Here is a 16,566-nt window from a genome sequence, read left to right on the forward strand (position 1 = left end):
TCCAGCTCTCAGGTCTGGAAGGAACAAAAGCCCTAGAAGTCTGCGATGTATCCACCAAGTATCTCACACACATGACAGATGTGGAGACTGAGACGCCTCACACGAGCACATTAACAGAAAACACACATGCAATAAATGGTAAATGTTTTTGTATTTATATAGTGCTTTTCTAGTCTTTACAGCGCTTTACAGTACAGTTCTACATTCACCCATTCACCCACACATTCATACAGTGCATCTATTAGCAGCACTTTGTTATTCTACGGGGGGGGGGGCCATTCGGGGTTCAGCATCTTGCCCGAGGACACTTCGGCATGCAGACTGCAGACTGGGGATCGGACTGCCGACCTTCAGGTTGGAGGACGACCGCTCTACCCCTCAACCACAGCCGCCACAACACAATGGATGTCACTTAAGTTGTGGTTATGTTTCTGTTGGGGGGATTTTATGGTTGTGTTGTCACTTTTGCAGTTGTATTGTGGCTTTTTGCAGTTGTGTTGTGGCTTTTGTAGTTGTGTTGTGACATTTACAGTTACCTTGTGACACCTGTCCTGTACTTGAAAATAAAAATGCTGACATTCCTATCCTCAGAGAACTAAAGCAAGCGGAGACACATGACTGAAGTATTGTCGAGGATCAAGCACTTTCTTCTCCTCCATTGCTTCACCCTGCAGAGCTTGTTGCCAGCTGGGAAGATAAATGCCTTTTCCAGAGCTTTTAATTCGCTCTTCACCTCCTTTACTTCAACAAATGCAACCAATAAAGAGAGATCATCGTCTCCACTGAGCAACTCAACGGAAGCAATAGAAGTTGACAGTGTCAAATCCAAAGAGCTTGGACGAACACAGGAGTCTCTCATCACGAGGGGTTCCTATGTTTCAAAACTACAGTCGTGACTTTCTGTTATTAAATGAGCTGAACAGTTGGACTCTGGTTGTTCCTGGAATCAGTGCAGACTATGGACTTTCCCTGTGTGAGTAAACACTGTTATGAAACAGAAATGTGGAAACATGAATTTCTTTCTTGAAGCAGACACCCTTGTGACATATTTTGCAACATCACAGTGCAGAGACCTCGGGGGGGGGGGGGGGGTATGACCCTGAGCTGCCCCGTCCTGATTTGTTGTCGGGATGCAGGTCGATGCCTACTTCAGCTTTTCCTCGGTAGGGGGATTGGACGGCCTGCTGTAGGTGGGTGAAAGTATTAATCTGCTGGTGCGGGCTCAGCGGTGGAAGGGAAAGATAAACTAATTCTGGCTCAAGCATTCGGACATCTGCCATCACGCGGCTGCCATTTTGTTACAATGTCCTCTTTTCTTCACATTCTGACTCCCTCCGGTGACTCACCTGGGCCGGTTTAAACAACTAGTGGCGGCCGGAGGGGTGAGCAGGTCACATGCACCTGCCTGCCCAGAGTTTGACTGGTGTTGTTGGGCTAAACGCTACAAGGTCAGGGCTACATGCTGAAGCCACAGGGAAAGTGCCAGCTGGGATGATGTGGAATATGAAGAGTTTGTTGTGAAGGCTGGGTTTCACAGGAGGGGGGGGAGGAGGAGGAGGAGGAGGAGGGGGGGGGGGGGGGGGGAGGAGGAGGGCGGTCAGGTGGATGACTGAAACTCCCAGAGAGAGAGAGAGAGAGAGATGACTGACAGGAGGCCGAAAGAGTGCGTACAAACAAGCCAAGCCCTAGTTTCCTCTTTTTCTAAAGTCAGTGTCTGTCTGTATGGTTTCAGGGTCTGTCAGTGAGCTCTTCAAACCAAATTCAATTAAGGAATGACGCATTCAAATTCAGACACGTGGGGGAAACTCGGCTAACAATCATTAGCACTTCAACCACACACACAGACACACAAACACAAGTTGTTCCCCAAATAGCCTCAGCTGGTACCAGCCAGAACTGGAGAAAATAAATAACTGAAGAAAAGAGTGTGCGCCATCGAACACGTCACACACTCTCCCCTCCAGCTTCAGTCTCCCAGCCTCTCAGTGAGGCTGCCGCCCCGCACTGCAACCAGGACACGCAGCCTCCTAAAGAAAATCTGCAAAACTCAAACAGTCTGAACGTTGGCCTTTGCAGTTAAAGCACACTTTTTTTTCCCAGTGATGCTTTAATGTAGACGCTTAACAGAGCTCCGTTTATGAGCCAGATCCATCCAGATATGATGAATGCAAACAGACAGAGAGGGACGGTGGGGCCAAGGAGACAGCCGACGGAGAGGAGAGAATAGTAGAGGAAGGAAAGCAGATTAGGGAGTGAATAGGGACGATGTGAAGGAAAAGGAAAGCTACGGTTGTGGCTGCCGGCGCGTGATACTGTACCACGACCACGCTGCAAAGGGAAAGACTCCCGGAGCGACAACAAAGGACACAAGAGGAGCCGGCTCCGTGTGAACTGGGCCCGTCTGCCCCGCACAACCAGGAGACAGCAGCAGAAACACACACACACAGACAAACACGCACGCTCCAACACTGCACACCACAGCAGCTGCTGCCACAACAATCCCCCTTGTGCTCTTTTAATAGGGGACGGCCTGGGCCTGCTCGGTCCGCCAACAACAAGGGGCCGAGGACAACTACAGACCCACACACGAGGACAGCACGACAGACAAACGCATATTGCAGGAGGCTGGCTGCGACTGACACTGCTTTAAAGGCTGCCTTATGAAAGTGTACAACTCTACAGAACAAAAGAAAAAAGAATAAGCACAAGCATGTGGGAGGAAGTGGGTGTTGTACGACATGTTATTTTCTTCTGCCTGAAGACAGACGGGATGCTGGGAAATCAATGGCAGGCATTAGTTCTTCTATTAGCTCCCGGGTTCATACTATCCCTGCTCGCTCTTAAAATAACCGCAACATGTGCATTTAAATAGGAAATGATGTTCTCTGCAAGCTGCTGAAGTCAGATGCTTGAGAGGAAACCCGAACGGCAAACTCTTCTTGGATCTGCAGCCGCTACTTCAAACACTGGGTGGAAAGAGGATGGAGGGATGGATGGAGCTCTCCCCTCCTCCCCTCCTCCCCTCCTCCCGCCTCCGCTCCTCTAAAGTCCCGGCTGCCGGCTACTCATCCTGTGCCGTTACATAAACACGCTTAGGAGCAGAGGACAGAGGTGGGCACACACTGAGCGCTCCTGCTGCCAAGCCGAGTAAATAAAGAGATGAGGACGCAGAGTGGGGAGAGAAAAGTCGAAGATGACGAGGCAGGCAGGGAGAGAGGATATGCAGAACGAGTGGTGTGGAGTAAAGGAAGAGACTGTGAGAGACAGTGAAGGGAAAGTGAGTGCGATTTGTTTGCGTTCACATGCAGAAGTGGCCGTGGCTGTGCACAATAAACACGTGCGCCCCCAGAAAGTCTCTCATCTCTGGGCATCACCGCGTTGTGAAGCCTCAGAGGTCACGCTGGTTTGATTCTGTTGCTCGATGTAAACGTGGAGGAGGGTGACGTCCGCTCGCCCGCTCGTACACCTCATCCTTCATCTCAACCTGTCCTTCAGAGGGCACAGAGAGGCACTGCATCAAAAAGCAGCAGCAGCAGCATCACAGCAGAGCCTAAAATAGCTCCTGCACGCACCGACGCACGAACGCTCGACACACTCCTGCAGCATCGCTCCTGGACAAGCTCTGACAGCTGATCCACATGCAAATAGCACATAAACACACAGACGTGGGGATGTCTCGCTGCAGACCCATACACGTGTATAATAAAACAGGAAAGAGAGCACTCGTACACACAAGCACGGCGAGAAGAAGACAGCAGCATCTGCAGATTACTCACAGCGTACAGAGCCCAGGTTCATGGTCCTCTCTCAGCTCCGAGCTCTGAGGCAGGGATGACGAAAAAAGGACAAAGACGAGGAAGAAAGAAGCGAAGAGGTGGTCAGGATCCAATAAAAGAAGAAAAAGAAAAAACAGCAAGAAACCCGGGATAGAGGGAGACAAGAGGCCCCGGAGACGCACGGACACTCAACTCCTGCAGCACCTGTAATGTGAGTGGGTGGGCGGCAGCGTCACCAGCTCTCGCTAAAAGACCTGCTCACGTCACACTTTTCATGAATGGAGCCGTCTGACGCAGAGAGGACACGGCTCAAAGAGCAGGGGAGGGAGGGGGGGGGGGTGGAGCTTTCTGCACAGAGGAGGAGGAGGATAGTGCAGCGAGAGATGAAGAGGAGAGAGGAGAATAAAGAGGGTGGGTGGGTTGGGGGGGGGGGGGCGTATATTACAAAGCAAAAGCAGCTGGGAGCAGCAGGTTACAGGCTGCGTCTCTGTAAGTAGGACACGAGTATCTGCACCTTGTTCCCCATCAGTCATCAGTTGTCAACACGCCGAGCGTATATCAGCATTCAGCACGTACCAATACCATGTATCCTTAACCTGACGAATTCAATTTCAAACACACACTCTGACTTTAACACACAGCCTCTGCTTTCTTTTAAACGTTTCACCAAGCATTCATTTATCATCGTGTAGTGATGGGTCCTTTGCCGACCACATGATGTTGAAGCAGTCCGTGTGGCGGCCCCTGTCCTAGTAAGTCTCTGGCTTATCTTTTGACTGCTCAATCAATTTCCCAGTATCACCCGGGAAATGTCAGCAGATTTAATAACAACACTGTCATCTTTATTTATCTCAATCTGTATAATGTTTAACATGTCACTAATACGAACTCCCCCCCCCCCCCCCCCCCCCTGTTTTCTCTGTGTGTATGTATGTGTGTGTGTGTGTGTGTGTGTGTGTGTGTGTAGGTGAGAAGCAAACCTCGCAGTCACACACAGATCAGACCTACTGTCATAGTTAAATACACTAAAGACACATGAGTGTAATTATACTAAATAACCTATTTTCTTCTGCAGACTGACAAACTTCAAACTCTTGTGTTTCTACAAAGCATTAAATACAATTGTGACCTTACGTGTTCTCCCTGTTAACATGGTACTTACGGTGTCGACCAGTACCGACCGAATTTGGCCAGTTTGGCCATTATCTCATTGTGCTGAATTCACATAAGAAAGTTTGAGCTTCAGGCCTGGAGAACTCTGACAGTGAAAAATCAAACGGGTCAGAGCCAGAATGTGAGAAGAATCGTTTCTCTCCCCAAAAGGTCATTAAACATCTCTCACAACATCTCACACTTGTGCTTTGTATTAAAAAGAATCCCCTCTTTATTTGGCCTTTCAACCCCTCAGCAGGAGTGTGTGTGTGTGTGTGTGTGTGTGTGTGTGCAGGTGCTGTCAGGTGGTTTGTGAGCATCTCAAAGGTATGCAGAGTGAGAGGTGTGCTCAGGTTCAGCTTCGTTATGCTTTTAACCTGCACGCACACACTCCCACACAGACACACACAAACACACACACACACAGAGAAACAAACACACACAGAGTTCATATGAGCGACGTGTTGAACATTATACAGATTTAGATGAATAAAGGTGACATTGTTGTTATTAAATCCGCTGCCATTTCTGAGGTGATATTGAGAAATTGATTGAGTGGTTAAAAGACAATCTAGAGACCGGACAGGAGGTGCCACACAGAATGAGGGAGGTGGTGGTGGTGGTGTAATTGTGTGTAGTGTGTGTGTGTGTGTGTGTGTGTGTGTGTGTGCGTGTGTGTGTTTTAATGGCAGATATATGGAAACTGACTGTGACCAGAGGGGATATCAAAAGAGGCTGATTGTGAGGGAGGGCCTGTGGGTGAGAGGAAAGCCACAGGGAACAGATGCTTACCCCCCTCTTCTCGTTTCAGGCCCAAACCTCTGGGGAAGGTGATAAGTGGGGGGGGGGGTTGGGGGCAGTAAGAATATATAACGATGCATAGAGAGACGGGGGTGGGTGGGTATTGGGAGTCCAATATCCCCCCCCCCCCGGGATGAACATGCGAGGGGACATTTGCAGAGAAGGAGGTTTGGTATCTTGGGGCGCGGCGGTGGAGGTGTCCAAACACTGCCTATAAATGGCGTGAAATGACAGTCAAATGAGTCACGGCGCAGATGGCCGGGACGCTGGCTCTAATGGGACTGACAGGAGGGAATGGTGAGTGTGCTGGCTGATTGTTGGATCTGTGAAAACTACACCTTTGTCATGCAAAGTCCCAAATTATCACGGTGTCAAGGATTCCTTTAGCCCTGGAGAGGACTGGAGAGGGGGGTGTAAGACAAAGTCCTCGCCATGTTTCTGAAGACACATTCCCGTAAATAAGTTCACTGTGTACAGAACATTAAAAAAAAACACACAGCAAGGGGATTCCCAAAAATAGAGCTCTGGTTAAATATTGACAAAGGGAGAGAGAGAGAGAGAGAGAGAGAGAGAGAGAGACTTCAGATATATCCAGAGGAGCAGGGGAATTCAAATTCCTGACCTGTTTGCCCAGTGGGAACACAGAGCTCTGCTCTATGGCCCAAATTCCAAAGGTCAGCGCATCATAAGCCTGTGTGCACATGTGAAAACAAGTAATAAATTAAGATGCGTTATTAGTCCCAAACACATGCACAGACATGCAAAGGCACACTCATGCAGGTAGGGAAATTTAATCTCTGCTTTTGACCCATCTGGTGCAGGACACACAGAGCAGTGAGCGAGGCCATGTACGGCACTCGGAGAGCAGATGTTGGGGGAGTAAGGTGCCTTGCTCAAGGGCACTAGACAGGGTAGGGAAACTCTTGGATTTTTGGACAGATCAATCCAGGTTCGTCTTTTGTTGTCTCTCCGTGGAGTCGAACCAGAGACGAACCAGAGACCTTCTCTGCCCATAGTCCAAGGTTCTGCCATTAGACCACCGCCTCTCCTAAGTAAAGTAAAGTAAAGTAAAGCCAAACTGTATCAAGAAAACAAACCCAAGACACCTCCAGCCAAGAACTCCACAATGGAAAAGAAAACCACGTACAGCCACTACAGCAAACTGGGATGTCAGTTTTAATAAGACATGCTGTAAAAATAATTTCAACAAAAACATCACACAGGTTTTTTGGGGAAAAGCACAAGTCACATTTCCTATTTCTTTTTTAACCCTTTAAACGGTCTTGAGAGTCTTGTAACTTATAAATGGTAACATACCTTATCTTTAAAGGCGGTATATAAATGAAGGTATTATTAATATTGTATTAACATGTTCAGTCTTTCACCTTAAAAAGTAACAGGAACGAGAGAAAAGCTTGATGAGCTTGATGAAACCCGCCCGTTTTTATAAGTTGTATGTTTTTCTCATTGTATTTCCTCCGTCCTGCAATTTTGATGAGGATGATTTATTTCATTTCACTTTAATTAAAAGTATCGGGTGAAAAGCAGAGCAGCTGAAATCTGAGCGTGCGTGTTTCTGATCACAGCCTCTTCAGGTAGAAACTGTCTTACGGTACGAAACTTTCCTTCTTCCATTGAGACTGACAACGGAGAACAAATTACCATTTTCTTCAGGCAACAGCATTAAAGACGAATCCAAAACAAAAGCTCATGATGGCAAAGAGTTATCTTTTCACTCAGAGCTGCTCATGCCCCCCCCAACACACGTCTGCTGAACCAAACATCTTCTTGAAGGACAAGAAATACTTCTGCTCTGTATCTCAGGTTCCTTCAAACTGTGTCAGTGCCGCCAAGAAGTTGAGAGGCTACACCACTCATAATTTGATTAAGCATTATAAAATAAATGGTATCACAACTCTGTATCTATCATAAAATAAGATGTCATCATTCTATTGAGAATGAAATGATCATTAAGCCACACTGTCTTTAATAGAATGAAATGATCATTAAGCCACACTGTCTTTAAGATCAGAGTCAACTCCACAATCACCCTTAAGATATGTCCAGTTTGTCCACGAGTTTTAAGTTGATCTTGAAAAATCTACTACTTCTCTGTGAAAGAGAGCTTAAAAGTTTTTTAACTCAGAACAATTACTATCCAAGCCCCTCAACAAATACACAGGAAATGGTAAATTCCTTCACTTTGTGTCTTTGCAAAGATAAATACCTTCAAATATCTCCAGACCAGTACCTCAGCTGGTTCTATTCCAGCGGTGACCAAAGCCTCTTGCTCCGTCTCCATCACATGGACCAGATGCACGGACAGCGAGCGCTCCCTGTGGCCCGGCCTCACCTCCCAGTGCAGCCGAGCCGTAAACCACACTGGTTCAGCTCTGTTATACAAACTCATTACTATTTCACCAGAAGCGGAACAGCAGTGCTGACAGCTCCTGTGTCCGCTGCATTAATAAGACAAAAGCACCATCGCACACATAAGCTGACAGTGGTTTACCTTTCCAATCTGCCATCGCATGCAGCAGCCGTGCACAGACAGCCGGCCAACAGGCTCAGCTACCGACTACTGACTAATACATACCACCACACAATGGAGAAGGCCTGCTCCGTCCTCCAGTGTGTTGACATGTTCAGTTGTGTGGTGGTTATACAACATCATAACACAACATACAACATCAGACAACATATTTCTGTACTTCCTTCGTGAATTGGTATGAACTTATCCAGTATACTAGTGATTTAAACTGTCACATATGTAAGTTATTCCCCTATAATCCGTATCAAAGCTCAAACATATTTGGCCGTGGATAAAAGTATAGCCCACATTCACTATCAGATGAAAATTGTGAGCGTCTAATCTGGGGTATTTTCATGTTATTATATTCTCTTCACTTACATACTATCCTTTTTATAACCCCAATTTCAGTAGTTTTATGATTCAACTTGAAATTAAGGTACCAGCAAATCACGTGCAACACAATCAGTCAATAAAAGTCTTTCTCTTCGCTGTGTTTTAAGGTCAGTTGTTGCTGTTGGTCTGCGCTGAGACAGAGGAAATGCTTCCAGAGCAGAGATTGTACACTTTCATGTAGTCGATTGTGTATTTACTTCAGAATAAGTTCCTATACTTGCAAAACTTGAAATTGCTTAGATATTTATAACGTGACACTGTCTCAACACTTTTTTTTTTTAATCCTAAAAACACATCAGCCGGCCAGCACTGAGATAAACTGCACTCATTGGAGTGAAGGAGGCAGAAGAGTCGAGTAAACACCTGAACTCGTGAGAAAAGACTGATCTTGATGCTGATGAGATGCTTGTACTGACTTCATGCACGGGGACAAACCTGTTTGGCTCAGATAGACGACAGATAGGGGCTGGCCCGGCCGATTGGTTGGTTTTACAAAAAGCTGGCACGGATGAGAGAGTCGCGCGCACACAACCACCGCTGATTCCAAGAGGCAGATAATGCTTCTGAGATTAATATGCTGAGCCCACCAACAACCCACAGCCAGACCAATCCGGACAGAGAGGAAATTACATAACAATGACTGCTGAGCGCTCCTGGAGGACTCTGCCCCGCACCACCACAACAATACATCAACCCTCATTCCCTCCTCATCATCAGTGCAGAGTCCACCGCAGGAGCACAGAGATGATGAGCAGCCGACAGAGCGCCGAGGACTCTGCCGTCCTCCCTCCTCACTGAATGCACCTGGTAATCCAGAGCGGGATTTATGGGATTGTGTGCAGAGCTATAATGCCGAACACAGCATCCGCTCTTAGATAACACAAAATGTTATGAGGGCTCTCCGGCTCCCTTGCTGCTAATTATTTTAATAAAGAGATTTACAAACGCGGGGGGAATTGAGCACATACTGGGATGTCATGTTCAGAGAGACTTCCCCTCCTCCGTCTACATCCCCGGGAGAGGGATATGAGGAAGTGCTGCAGTGGGTGGCAGGCAGTGGTGGTCGCCCTGAGATTACAGGGGTGCACGCTGCTGCCTGGGGTGAGAGGTCATACCAGTTTGTAAGGTCAGCGCTCCGCAAAGTTTTATTGGGAGACCGTAGAGCTAACACTGCACATGTGCACTGTGCATACAGCGCGGAGAAATCATCATCCAATCTTCTTTCTCTCAACTGTTTGTTGCAGGTATATATTAGATTTCTGCTTTGACTAAATGTTTCTATTAGTAAATAACCACCTGAACGTTACCTCAAGGCCCCCGTAGTTTCTCCTATACATACTTATAAAGGGAGGTGTGAGGAGAGGGGGTATTCTACTGGTTTCCATCCACATCCTCAACATTAAATGCAGCTCAATCTTCCATACTGGTCCTTTACCAAAAATGTGTTGTTTAATTATTTAGTTTGTCGGAAAGTATATGAAAAAAAATCCACCTCCAGTTCTTACAGCCCACATGAAATATTCAAATGTCTTGTTATATTCGACCAGTTGAATTAGAAATAATCTGTATCAGTCGAGCTACAGTGTATTTATGTTCTTTGTCTCTGCTCTAGTTTAACATTTGCTTTGATCACGTGCGGTGAACAGTGCACACTCATTCCTTGTGATCGATTTAGAGAAATCATCCCTATTGCATTGGACAAGCATTACTCATGGCTACAAACCCATTATACCATGACCTATGATTAACTGTGCATCACTGTTATTCACGTAATATCACAGATGCACGGATCAGAGGTTGGAGATAACACACACACACACACACAAACACACAAACACACACACACAGTCAGTATAGGAGTTGGGCATGTGCTCTGGCTCTTGCTCCTCCACTCGTGTGTGTTAATATGCTCCCCATGAGGCGCTGCAGGCTGTGGTAATTATAGAAACTCGGCTATAGCAGAAGCATCACACGAGAGAAGTACATAAAAAGCCATGTGCAACTGTGTAAATACAGTACGTGTGTACATGCTCTAACCAAACAACACTCAGCACCGAAACATTGTAGCTACTTCATTTGAAAATAAAACTGCATTGTGATCCGAGTTCTCGTGTAAATGAGTCTCCAAAAAAATAAATGTCATGATGTGTGGCTGCATTTAAAACATAAATAGTGCAGATAAATTTGTCATTTTACCAAATATGACTGTGGACTTGAAATAACCAGCAAGGACAGACTGCTCCGCCCGTTTACCCCGCAAGCAAGTCCTGCATAACACCAGAGGCAGAGTCCAGCCAGCGCACTTAGGGTTTTCAACAACGCCGGCTTAATCTAACCCCCACACAGTCAAAACTGTAATACCCCCTGCCCAAATATAAAGAGATGAGGGGCTTAACCCACTTCTCAACAGAATCCCAGTCCCCAAACGGGCGGCTGACCATCAGAGCATCTGTGCCATAAAACCACACGACAACTCTACGTGAGGGAGCAGTTACTCTCTTAATGGAGCTGCTGAGTGGGGATCATTGGCCTTCAGTGGCGCGATACAGATGTGAGGCTCTACTGCTGGGATACAGTAAGACGAGCATGAGATGGAGGCAGGACTTGTGGAGCGCAGACAGTGCAGTCAGAAGGAGGGAGAGGAGGAGAGAGCCCCAAGGAGGAGAGGAATAGGAGGAGGGAGCAGGGAGGGCGAGGGAGAAAGAGGATAGAGACAAAGAGGGAGAGAGAGGAAAGGGGACAACACTTTAATGTTCACATCATTTCTTCAGCCCAACGTTTATTGTTTGGCGTTTTCCACTCAACTGACCTTCAATGGCTGCCGCATACGCAACGTGAGCACTCAGCATTGTGTGTAAACCTTCTCTGTGTCACGTCGATTTCCAGATGCTAACTTTTAGGAATTCATTTATGTCAACTATAAGCAACTACAAACCAAAATCTGTTTGTATTCATATATAAAATATAATATCAAATACATTGATTTCTTTTCACTTGAGCTGCATAATGGTCTTTATGTGTTTTTTATGCCTTTGTTAAATAGCGCCAGTGGCAAGGTGATGGGATATGAAGGGAGAGAAGTGGGACACTGTGGTGCACGGTCAGTGATTTAACCCAAAGACGACCACAGCAACACAAGAGATGGGTTTTTTCTAAACCAGGCACTTGAATAATAAGCTTTCAGAAAAGCAAAAATATATTTGAGTTATCTTCGTGAAAAATCTGAATATCTGAAAAAATATAGTGATGTAAAAATACAGTTTTTGTCCCGTCTAAACATCAAAGTGTTCAATATCCTGACATTAAAGAAGGAACATTTTCCATTCTGCTTAATAACTAACTTCAACAATCATTGATTATCAAAATAACTTGAGTCTTCTGTATAAAAAATTAGATTGGGGCAAAACTCAAATTTATGCCTCATTGTTCATTGAGAAGTTAGTATAGTTTTAGTCAATCAATAGCTTATCAATTAATTGAGCAACTAACGAACACAATATAAACCACTCACTTAAACATGGATCAGATAAAAGTGTTTTATACTACAGCTGACAGATTTAAAAGGGTCGTCATCAGTAAACCAATTCAATATTACATCTTATGAAAGATGACGACAACCGTCTTCAGTGAGGACACGAATCGGACCGAAGCCACATGGGAATGTGATACTAAACATGGGAGCGTCCGAATCTGCAGGGCTGAGATTAGAGAGATCAGAACAGCTGCAAGGCTCCACTGCTGCTGCTGCGGCCTCACATGTCAATTACATAAAACCTGCTTCCTGTCGGTGTACAGCAGCATCAGGACGATCCCGCCTCCACTGACGCTCCACTGACGCTCCACTCGCAGCTCCACGGCTCGGAGTCCTGACCAGTGTTCATTTTGGGAGCTATTTTTGATTTAGTCTTAGTCTTAGTCTTTTGACGAAAATGCATATTAGTTTTAGTCACCTTTTAGTCATTTTTATCCTTCTTAGTTTTAGTCTAGTTTTAGTCGACGAAAACAAATTCCATTTTAGTCTAGTTTTAGTCACATTTAATAGCCACATTAAACTCCTTTTCTATAAAAACATATAGCTGCAGCCTAATAGCTTAAAAATATATATTTAATTTTAAATGTGAAAACAAAAAGGGAGAGCAGGTCAGACTGGAGCCGGACACAGAAACTGCAGCTCGGTAGAAACCAACTGCAGCTTCTGCTCTGATCAAGAAGCTGAGGCGCTGATCTCTGATCAGCTTGGACCAGAGAAACTCTGTGTTTTCACTGTTTCCATAGTTAAGAAGCAGTCGGTCACTGAGAGGCTGCTCATAGAGAACGCGCTCTGCTTTCACTGTGTCTCTCTGAGCGAGTGCGCGAGGTGGGGGGGCGGAGCTACGGACCGGAGCGCTATCTGGGGCGCACACAAAAAAAATAATTATTGTGACTTAGTCAACCACCAACATTTTCGTCTCGTCTCGTCAACGAAAATTATAATATATTTCGTCATAGTTTTTATTTTCAAAGATCCGTTTTCGTTACGTCTTCGTCTCGTCTTCGTCATGGAAAAAAGGTCGTTAACGAATATATTTCGTCATAGTCTTCGTCAACGAAATTAACACTGGTCCTGACACCTGGATAAACACCGTGCTGCTATGCCACAGCATCGCTGCACTGACCCACTTTTTCAAGATGAAATTTGGGAGTTTATCCACTTAGCACATGAATCAGTTTTTCTATAGATGTTTCTTATGGTCGACAATTCCCAAAGGCCATGAAGGATAAAATCAACAGTTTGTGAGTCCGCTTTGTTGTTGCGGACTATTTTCAACTGTGGAAGGATACACATTTGGTACTTGAGCGTTAACTGCAGTAGGATTATGTGTGTGGGACTGAGCCAATATAAGCATTGGCCATGTTTATGATAATGAGGGAACTAACAGCAGTGAAACAGTGTAGCTCTCTGTTGTGGATTTAATCATTTCTGGACAACAATAAAGCTCAATGGCACAGAGTGATGGGTTATACTATACACTGTTGAGTAAAGTGTGATTTTGTGTTTTCATGGAATTTGTTTGTTGACAATAAGAAAAATATTAAATGAATGCTGCAACTAAACAAAAATAGTTTTAGTAACAAATAACCAATTAATTATGTATTCAGTTAACATTTTACTTGTTGAATAATAAAAGATAGTGAAGAATTCCATTTTGATGTATTCAGACGACATGTTTATTTATCAGCTTACAGCCAATAACCCTGTGATAATATAAAAGCAATGGAAGCAGCTTCTAACGGATGTTGTTGTTTCTGGGTCAAGGAAGAGTTGAGTCATTGCTAAAATGTGTTTTATACTTTGTTAGTGGCAGAGTTTGATTTCAAGGCTCACCTTGGCACACGGGTGTAGTTGCTCACACTCTGTAGCCCTGGTGTTAGGTATCTTTGTGCCATAGTAAAAAACACAAAGACAACCTGAGAGGTGTAGCCTTCAACAGTGGTAGTGGGGGGGCGACTACATTTGGCTGATTGGAGGTGCAGTGTGACCTGTAGCTGCACCACAGTGTCAGGCAGCAGATACAAGAGAGGTGAATGTGTGACACACGTGAACACCTACGGGAAATGTAGCTCTCAGCACAGTGAGGGCGGAACACAGGGCTGCAGCCGTGACGGACTACAGCCTCAGCCAATCACACATAACACTCTCCACTGCCGGCAGACTGTCAAAAGTGTGCAGAGCAGGGATGGAAAGCGGCCCGGCCATAAAACTGTTGTGACACTGAGTCCTCACAAAAGACGGATGAATGATCGTCTGTGATTGGTGTCAGATGGACCCTGCTGCACAGCCATCACGCAGCCTCAAGTGTTTCCAGCGCCACATCTGACAGAGAAAACCTGTGGTGGCCTTCAGTTGTCATAATAACTCAAAATGAGTTTAGTTTGTCCAGTTGGACGACTGTAACAATAAAAAGTATTTAAATATAAAAGGGCCAATTTAAAGTAAACAGCAATTCGATGAAACACACTAGTGAAAACAACACTAGGGTTAATTTGTGTTCAATTTCGGCCAATAGATCCGTTTCCTTTGATTCATCAGCAGATAATTTCCACCATATTGATGTAAGATTTCTTTGGTCAATACATTGTGAGATAACAGTGAAAAAAAGAGAAAAATCCCCACAGTCCAAGGTTACGTCTCAACGGACATTCTACTACCAGGCATGCAGAAGTAAGGAAAGCATCACATGTCTCAGCTTTATTGTCGCTGTGTTTCATAACTATGACTTACACTGTTTTTCTTCAGCTCAGGTTACATATCCCTTTGACTCACCCACCACTATACTAATGCTATTATCAGATATACATAAGATTAATCAATACCATGCACGTTACTTGTATATATACGGATATATATAAATATATATATATATATATTATACATGTAGACTATACCTTATTATATCAGTATATACACAGTATATATATCTGTTAAATTTGTGCAATAACTTATATATATATCATTCTGTGCCACTGCCCGTTGTTCTTTACTTTCTCTACTCATGATATTCTCTTTGTAGTGAAATTTTACACTTATTACATTTTTTTTTATATATATTTTTTATTTTAGATTTATTTTATTGCCTTTTTTATTTATTCTATTTTGTAGTCTCAATATCCCTTTTGTCTACCTCTCTACTGGAGAATTCCCCTGGTGTGGGATCAATAAAGTTTATCTTATCTTATCGTATCCATACAAATTAAGTTATAACTGATATTATCTTATACTATTTATTGTGCCCTTACTGAGATAAATGGTTTGAAGATAACTCTAAACCGTAATGACCATAATGTGAAACAACACTCATCCAACTGAACATTATAACCCTTGTGTACTTCTTCCAGGACTGTTGCCCAGCCAAGATCTGCGTGAGCTTCTTTGAGAAGCCACGTAGTCGAGAGTCCCAGAGTGCATCGTGAGCGTTTATCTGCAAAAGCAAACAATTCTCCAGCAGTTTGTGTAATTTCGCCTCCCTCGCTGCAGCAGCCTGTAATTTACTCCTCCTGCTTTGAAAACAGACCAGGAAAGAGTCTGTTTCTCTGGAGCCTCTCTTCAACACCACTGTCCTCAGTTACATGATAATAATAACAATAACAAACAACCTGATCATAATAACAATAATGATAATAATATCAATGAGAACAGGTCCACTTTGAGTCAAACTAGTGTGGCAGGCTGGTTGTGTTGTGTTGTGTTGCATAGGATTCATTCATAACCGGACCCTGACAGCTGCAGCACGTTCCGCTTCATCCCGGGGAAACAAACCGAGCCGAGCCGAACCGAGCCGCGGACACTCCGGTCACGTACTGTCGCTCAATGGGAGCTTTTGAATGTCACAGCACACGAGAAATAAAGCTGTCCTTACCGGCTGGAGCCTCTCGGACGTCCGGACGCTGTCCGCTCCCTCTGTTTACTGTCAACCACAGTGGTTCAGTCCGCTATGGTTCAGTCCTGTGAGCGTCACACGTCACTTCCGGACACTCTGGCCCGATAACCTGTGAATCCCGAGCGTCCTCAAAGATCGTCTGAGGGAGAGATTACTCACGCTGATGCTGCAAGAGCAGTAAAGGTGCAAGTACAGAGAAGCTACTTTGTAAGTAAAAAGCTCTATGTAATTGGGGCTACATTTAACAGCTCAACTTTAACTTTATTTCAAAAATTATAATATTTTCAATAAAGTTAAAAACATTGTAATGATAATATAATCTCATTTAATTATATTAAAGGATACATATACAACCAATTATACAGAACTTAAGTTTAAGAAAAAAAAATTGTGTAAAATATGAACATAACTGTGAAACTTTTCTCATTTGTTTATTCTGTAAATATACAAGTGTTCATATAGGCCAACCAATAATAATTTTACAGATTCATGG

The 16,566-nt window shown here is 44.5% G+C and overlaps 1 protein-coding gene across 1 annotated transcript in view; it reads right to left on the bottom strand.

Annotated features, from left to right (window-relative positions):
• The window catches only part of si:ch211-45c16.2 (mitogen-activated protein kinase kinase kinase 13), a 30,022-nt gene extending 13,907 nt beyond the window's left edge, over positions 1–16,115 (bottom strand). Inside the window, exon 1 of the mRNA XM_062402414.1 lies at positions 16,053–16,115. The gene's annotated coding sequence lies outside the window, so the exon portion shown is untranslated. The remainder of the gene's footprint in view (positions 1–16,052) is intronic.
• Positions 16,116–16,566: the final 451 nt, after the last annotated feature.

The sequence above is a fragment of the Platichthys flesus genome, chromosome 13 (assembly GCF_949316205.1).
Source record: "Platichthys flesus chromosome 13, fPlaFle2.1, whole genome shotgun sequence".
Lineage (NCBI taxonomy): Eukaryota > Metazoa > Chordata > Actinopteri > Pleuronectiformes > Pleuronectidae > Platichthys > Platichthys flesus.